Genomic DNA, 8082 nt, shown 5'->3' with positions numbered 1-8082 from the left:
CACCATCATTGCCGTCACCCCCTCTGCTACCCCCAGCCACCGTTTGTTGCCCCTCCTCACTCTCGGCTGAGCCGCTCGTCCCTTGGACTGCCTGGGACCACTGCAGCGGCAGGGACTGGGTTTTTTCCCATTATCCAAGCCCACCTGGGCGCCTGTGCTCCCCTCCCATCTCCTTGGCCCTCCTTCCCTTGTCGGGCCAGAGGGCTCCCCTTGCTCCTTGCTCTGCCCTCTGGAGTCTCCAGCTTAGTTTGCCCCCCCTTGCCTTTGTCCTTCCCCGGCCCTGAGTGTTTGCTTTGTTTGCCCCACCCTTCAGCATTTTTTGTTTGTTCCTGCCCCATTCCTTGGAGCCCTTTGCTCCTCCCTGCCCCGCCCTTGTTCCGTGCCTGCCCTTACCCATCCCCATGCATATGTTGCCTCTCCTTGCTCTGACTTGCCCCCTCCCCCGCTCAGTGCGCCCGGGTGCTCCTCAGCGCCCGTGAGCCCCCAGGACCCTGGTTCCTATTTCTTTCGACCCCTATTCACTGCATCCCCTGATGAGCTTGTGATCCCCCCCCCCCTTCCCAGTACAGCCGGAGGAGCCCGCACCCCCCTACATTCCCGCCCCGCCTCTGCCCCCCCCCCCTTTGCGGCACCCTCCTCCCCAGCCTGCAGCCTAGCGGGGAGGAGCGGTTAGCCGTTCTGCCTGCCCCTTTCCCAGACCACCCTCTCCTCTTGGTGTTTGCCCCTGGAACCCCGCCCTGCTCGCAGCCTGGCAGGGTGGGGTGGTCAGTCTTGACCCACCTCCTTCCCCCCCCCCCTCCACCTCCAGGTGCCTGCTCCCACGTGCCCACCTCCAATGGATCAGGCAGCCCCTGCGATGGCCCCTGTTCCCTCCTCCCAACCCTCTCCCCCGCCTGCCTCTATGGCCACCGCCTCAGCCGCCACTCCTTCTGCCACTGCTGCCCCTCCGGAGACACCGGCGCCTCAGTTCCCTCGACCGGCAGGAAGGGCTAGAGCTAGAAAAAGGGCAAGGGCTCTTCTGCCATGACTACACTCGGGGGGCCAGCCGGCAGATGGATGCGGGGATAGAGCAGCTGGAGCGGGAAGTCTTAGAGCTGGAGAGGCGTCTGGCTACCAGCCCCTGTGATCTGTCCCTCTGCGGAGCGTGCCGGGAGAAGCGGGAGGAGCTCCGGGCCCTTGAAGACCTCCAGGCTCGGAACGCCTTTGTTCAATCCCGCATCCGTCTCCTTCGGGAGATGGACCACGGCTCCCGCTTCTTCTATGCCCTGGAGAAACGGAGGGGGGCCCAGAAACACGTCATCTGCCTTTTGGCGGCCGACAGTGCCCACCTCACAGATCCGGTGGACATGCGTAGAAGGGCCAGGGCCTTCTACGCTGACCTTTTCTCCCCGGATCCGACCGACGTCGCCGCCCGCAGGGTCCTCTGGACTGAACTTCCCACGGTCGGTGCGGGCGACTGGGACCGGCTGGAGTTACCTCTCACTCTGGCCGAGTTCTCGGCGGCCCTCCGCCTCATGCCCACTAATAAAACTCCGGGCATGGACGGGCTGACCGTGGAGTTCTACCGCGCGTTCAGGGACGCCCTCGGCCCGGACCTCGCCATCGTCTGGGCTGAGTCCGAGGGTGGCAGAGTGCTCCCCCTTTCGTGCAGGCGGACCGTGCTTGCCTTGCTGCCTAAGAAGGGGGACCTCCATGATCTTCGGAATTGGCGTCCCGTCTCACTCCTCAGCACGGACTATAAAATCATAGCCAAGGCCATCTCGCTGCGGCTGGGGTCCGTGCTGCAGGACGTGGTCCATCCCGACCAGACCTACACCGTCCCGGGCCGGACCATCTTTGATAACTTGTATCTGGTCCGGGATCTCTTGGAGCTCGGGTGTAGGGACGGTCTGTCGTTCGCCCTCCTGTCCCTGGACCAGGAGAAGGCGTTCGAACAGATGGACCACGGGTATCTCCTGGGAACCCTGCGGGCGTTCGGCTTCAGGCCCCGCTTTTTGGGCTTTCTCCAGGTGCTGTACGCCTCCGCGGAGTGTTTGGTCAAACTCAACTGGACTCTGACCGAACCGGTCAGCTTCAGGCGTGGGGTGCGTCAAGGCTGTCCGCTGTCGGGCCAGCTGTACGCTCTGGCCATCGAGCCCTTCCTCTGTCTCCTCCGTCGGAGGTTGACGGGGTTGGTGCTCCGTGAGCCAGAGCTGAGGTTGGTCTTGTCAGCGTACGCCGACGACGTGCTCCTCGCGGTCCAGGACCCGGGTGACCTGGTGCAGTTGGAGGCCTGCCTGGCCGTCTACTCGGCAGCCTCCTCCGCCTGGGTCAGCTGGGTCAAGAGCTCTGGCCTGATGGTAGGGGCCGGGTGGCAGGCGAGCTCCCTCCCACCCGCGCTTCAAGCCATCCGGTGGAGCACGGGTCCGCTGCTCTATCTGGGCGTTTACCTTTCCGCCACCCATCCCTCCCCGGCGGAGAATGGCATGATTTGGAGGGCAGGGTGTCTGAGCAGCTGCGGAGATGGACGGGACTGCTCCGGTGCCTCTCCCTTCGGGGGCGGGCGCTGGTGCTCAACCAGCTAGTCCTGTCCATGCTCTGGCACCGGCTCAACACCCTGACCCTGCCCCCGGGTTTCCTGGCCCACCTCCAGACGACCGTGCTGGAGTTCTTCTGGCCAGGACTGCACTGGGTCTCTGCAGGGATTCTGAGTCTTCCCCTGGAGGAGAGAGGGCAGGGCCTGTGCTGCCTCCGCAGCCAGGTCCATGCCTTCCGCCTCCAGGCCCTGCAGAGATTCCTTTATGGTGCAGGTAGTCCAGCGTGGAGCCACTTGGCGCACACCTTCCTCCGCCGCCTCTGGGGGCTCCGATACGACCGGCAGCTCCTTTATCTCCATCCAAGGGGTCTTCCGCGAGACCTCTCCGAGCTGCCGGTCTTCTACCGGGACCTCCTCCAGGCCTGGAGGCTGCTTGCGGTCTCCAGGCCCCTTCTGGCCACCGAGGGGGCAGATCTCCTCGCGGAGCCCCTGCTACACAACCCCCACCTTTGTGTGCAGGCAGTGGAGACCCTCTCGATGCGCTGGAGGTTGGTCCTGGTGGAAGTCACCAAGATCGGAGATCTCCTGGACTACGACCGGGGGGACTGGGTGGATCCCCAGGTGCTGGCTCGGCGCATGGTGCTCTCCACCCTTCACACCCCCCGGCGCGTACTCCAGGAGGTGAAGGCAGCCTTGCTCCCTGCTGCTCGGGTCTACCTCGAGCGGGTCTTGCGAGAGGGTGGTCCCTGCCCTCCCCTCACTCCCAACCCTCCGGTGCTTTCCATCGGGCCCTGGCCCCGTGAACCCCCCCAGCCTCCCTCCCCCTACGCCCCGAGCTGGCTGCACGAGTTGCAGCCGGTTCTTTTTCAAACCACGCCGAGGGACCATCTTTACACGCTCGTGCTCCACACCATTCACTTCCTTGCCCTCATGTCCCGCCCTGACACCAAGTGGCAGGACCTGTTACCACCTGCGGAGGGCGACGACCCCCGGTGGGCCGGTCTTTACTCCACCTTGACTCCGCGGCCCACCGGGGACATCAGTTGGCGGCTACTTCACGGGGCCGTGAGCACAGGCGTGTACTTGGCGCAGTTCACCCCTCGTCCCGACACCTGTCCATACTGCGGCGTGAGAGAGACCCTGGCGCACGTCTACCTTGAGTGTGCCAGGCTGCAGCCCCTGTTCCAGCTCCTCCAGAACCTCTTGCTGAGGTTCTGGCTGCACTTCTCCCCGCCCCTGTTCCTTTATACACACCCTATCCATGGCCCCACAAAGTCGCGGGACCTCCTGGTCAACCTCCTCCTAGCCCTGGCCAAACTGGCCATCTACAAGACCAGGGAGAGGAGGTTGGCCAGGGGGGCGCTCTGCGACTGTGGGGCCTACTTTCGTTCCCTCGTGTGCTCACGGATCCGGGCAGAGTTCCTCTGGGCGGCGTCCGCCGACTCCCTTGACACCTTCCGGGAGCAGTGTGCGCTGTCCGGGGTTCTCTGCTCGGTGTCCCCCTCCGGCTTCCTCCTTTTGACCCTGTGACCCCCACGCCCCTCCCTGCTTTTTTCATTAGTTGTCCCCCGACGTTAGTTGTCTCCCAGGTCCAGTGACTCCTCCCCTTAGGCTGTCCCAGGTCACAAATAGGTAACTCTCCTGAGGCTGCCGTGGAGGAGACTGCAAGCTCGTGGAGTTCCTGGGGCCACTGCTGCTACTGCTACTGCTCGGGGGCCCTGCTGGCCTACCCCCCTCCCGGCTGGCTGGGAGGGAGTGGGTGAGTGGCCCCTCCACCGCCACTGCTGCTGCTGCTGCTGCTGCCACCCGCACCACCGGTGGGGAGGCTTTCATGGGCTGACTGTTGCTACCGCTTGGGAGCCTGCTGCTGCTGTTGCTGCTTTTGCTGTGCCTGTGAGGAGGGGACTGCTTGCCATCTCTGCAACTGTTGCTGCTGCTGGGGGAGCACTCAGGAGGGGGCTGAATTGTTTAACTGGACTGAGTGACTGTGCCACCTCTGCTCTTGTGGTGGTGGAGCCAGGTACTGTTGTTTCTGTGGGGAGTGGGGGGGGGGCAGCATGGAGCTCTCCCCCTGGTCCATCTGCTCCCCACTTTGTCCCGCCACCACCATCATCGTCATCGCCCCCTCCGCTACCCCCAGCCACCGTTTGTTGCTCCTCCTTGCCCTCAGCTGAGCCATTCATCCCCTGGACCACCTGGGACCACTGCAGCAGCAGGGACTGGCTTCTCCCACCACTCGAGCCCACCTGGGCGCCTGCGCTCCCCCTTACCTCCCTGGCTTTTCCTCCCCTTGACTGGCCGGAGGGCTCCCCTTGCCCCCTGCTTTGCCCTCCAGTGTCGCCCACTTAGTTCGCCCCCCCCCTTGCCTTTGCTCTTCCCCGGCCCTGAGTGTTTTTGTTTGCCCCGCCCAGTCCCACCCTTCACCTTTTTTTGTCTGTTCCTGCCCCGTTCCTTGGAGCCTCCCTGCCCCGCCCTTGTTCTGTGCCTGCCCCTACTCATCCCCATGCATTTGTTGCCTTCCCTTGCACTGACCTGCCCCCTCCCCCACGCAGTGCGCCCAGGTGCTCCTATGCGCTTGTGAGCCCCCGGTTCCCTTTCATTTCGACCCCTACACTGCACCTCCTGATGCGCTTGTGACCTCCCCCCCCTTCCCAGTGCAGCTGGAGGAGCCGGCACCCCCCCCCCATATTCCTGCCCCGCCCCTGCCCCCCCCCCTTTGCGGCACCCTCCTCCCCAGCCTGCAGCCTAGCGGGGACGAGTGGCTAGCCGTTCTGCTTGCCCCCCCTTCCCAGACCGCCCTTTCCCCTTGGTGTTTGCCCCTGGAAACCCGCCCTGCTTGCAGCCTGGCAGGGCGGGGTGGTCAGTATTGACCCGCCCCTTTTCCCCTCCCTTCCCCCTCCAGGTGCCTGCTCCCACGTGCCCCCCTCCGATGGATCAGACGGCCCCTGCGATGGCCCCTGTCCCCTACCCCCATCCCGCTCCCCCACCCGCCCCTATGGCCACCGCCGCAACCGCCACTCCTTCTGCCACCGCTGCCCCTCCCGCTGCCCCTCCCGAGCTGCTGCCTCAGCTCCCTCGACGGGCAGGAAGGGCTAGGGCGGGAAATAGGGCAAGGGCCCCGCCCAGAAGGCACCGCCCCCCGGGGGGCAAGCCCCCCTCCCTTCCGCGGGCCCGTCATCAGCTGCGCCCCTCCCCTCCTCTGCCGTCCCCTCCACCAGCTCTGGGGGTGCTTCTGCTCCCCCTCCCCCCAGAGCGTACACCCAGGTAGCTGCCACCTGTCCAGCCACCGCCTCGTCATCTGCCCCCGCCGCCTCCTCCGGTTCCATCTCCAGCGGCCGGGGCCCCTTCCCCACCCTGACCAGGAAGCACGGCGTCCGTTGCCTCCTGGTGCCCACCTTGCCCCACGTTGAGACCTATGTGTGGGCGTTGGCGCGGGTGGTGGGGCCCTTGGCCATCACGGCGGCCTCCAAGATGTACGGGAAGGTCGTCTTCTTCCTGGCATCGGAGGCCGCCGCCCAGGAGGCGGTTGAGAAGGGCCTGGCGGTGGGGGGCATTTACGTCCCTCTAGAACCCCTGGAGGACCTGGGCGTATGGATGGTCCTGACCTCCGTCCCGCCCTTGCTCCCTTACGCTGCTCTGCTTCCCTTCCTCTCCTCCCTGGGGAAGCCCATCTCAGTCCTCAGCCCTCTCCCGCTGGGCTGCAAGGACCCCGCCCTCGGTCACGTTCTGTCCTTCCGCCGGTGGCGCGTGACGGGGGGGCTCTTGAGGGGTCCTTTTTGGTGCCCCATCAGGGGGCCCACTACCGGGTACATTATTCCTCAGGGGAGGCCCGGTGCTTCCTCCGCCGGGCGACGGGGCGTGTCCGGAGGGATTTACCCTTGGCCCGGCACGGAGGAGCACCTGGGTCGCCCGAGGCCCCGGTGGGCCCCGGCCCTGCCACCGCCAGCAGCCCTAGCCGCTCCTCCTCCTCCTTCTGCGCCCATCTCTGCTCGGGACGCGGGGGTGGCCCCCCCGTTGTGCCCAATGAGCGGCCGGACCCTGTCGCCCCCACGGTGCCCCAGGGGTCCGTGGAGGAGGGGGCGCCCGGGTTGGATTCGGGCTTGGGAGAGGGCTTGCCCCAGGGGTAGGTTCCCTGACTCCTTGCTGCCCTGTCCCCACTCCTTCGACCCTTGACACCATTGCCCTTGCTGCCTGGCCCCGACCCTGCGGGCTCGCCCTCCATTAACACCTTGGAGGGTGGGTGCTCGTCGGGGGGAAGAGCGGCAAGCGGAAGAAGGCTCAGCACCTCCCCGCCCACTCGGACGGGGAGGAAGCCCCCCTGATGTCTTGGAAGGGGGCTACCAACGCAGAGCCTTCTGCTGCGCCCCCCGATGACATCCCACAGGTGGCGCCGGTCGAGGAGGACACTGCAGCAGCACGGAGGAGCAGCTCCGCCCCCATCTCGGGTGCCCCCTTCACCCCCCTCCCTGCAGGAGCCGCGGAGGCAGATGCTCCAGCCACCCTGTCCCCTTTGCCCCCTGTCGTCATTCAGGCGCTTGTCGCCCCGCCTTCTAGCGAGGTGGCACCCCTGGTGGCGGAGGGGGACTACGGCTCCATCTTTGCAGATATCAAGTCCCTGGGCCTGACCCTGGTCACCCAGGGGGAGGATGACCCATTACCACTGGGACTCGATCTCGGCGGTCTCGCGCCGGCCCTTCCCCTTCCTCCGTCTTCTCTTCCCCGTCCAGCTGTTCCTGCCCTTGAGCTGCCACCTGATGCCCCTGTTTGCCCAGCTGTGGCCAGCCTTACATCAGCGGCCACCGGGCCTCTTGAGGCGATGGCTAGCACCGAGCAGCCGGGCCCCAGGGCATCTGAGGCAGGGCGGCTGTCCCTCATCCCTCTTGGGGGCCCTGACCCGAGCCGCCCCCTGTCTTTCATGGGGGCTGTGGGCACCAAGCTCATCCTGGCACCCACGCCGAGTGTCGGTGAGGCCCCCCCTCCTGACCCCATACCCCTGACCCTTGTGCTGGGTCAGGAGGAGTTGTACCCTGGTGGTGCTGCCACTGGGGCCCCTGATCCTCGCCCCGCCCCCAACCCTGTCCCTGATCCCGCCCCTGGCCCTTACACCATTCCTGCCCCTGATGCCGCTCCTGTCCCTCCCCTGCCCAGCTCCCATACTGTTACCGCCCCTGGGGTCGTGTCGTTTCCCCTACCATCTGCCGACTCCCAGGAGGCGGTATTTGAGTTCTCCCTCCCATCTGGGGCTGCTGTCTTCCCTCTGCCACCGCTCCTTGTGCCAGGGGTCAAGGCGGGCAGCGCGGAGCCCATGCTGTCGGCGCCGCGTCGGGGCTCCGCCCCTTGTCTGCCTGTCTCTGTTGGCCACGGGGCTGCAGTGGGGCCCCGGCCGGAGGACGGTCCAGGGTCTTCTACCCCAGCCCCCGAGGCACCGAGGGATGAGCTGCGGACCTTCCTGACTGACTGTCATGGGGCCAGGAATAGGGTGCAGCTCGCCCTGCAGCGCTGGGGGATTTCCATCTCGTTCTCCGGGCCATGAGGGCTATCCTGAAGGAGGGGAAAGGGACCAGGAA

Source organism: Emydura macquarii, unplaced genomic scaffold, assembly GCF_026122565.2.
Source record: "Emydura macquarii macquarii isolate MOO-44397 ecotype Brisbane River unplaced genomic scaffold, CSIRO-AGI_Emac_v2 contig_3401, whole genome shotgun sequence".
NCBI lineage: Eukaryota > Metazoa > Chordata > Testudines > Chelidae > Emydura > Emydura macquarii.
This window is presented reverse-complemented; position numbering follows the sequence as displayed.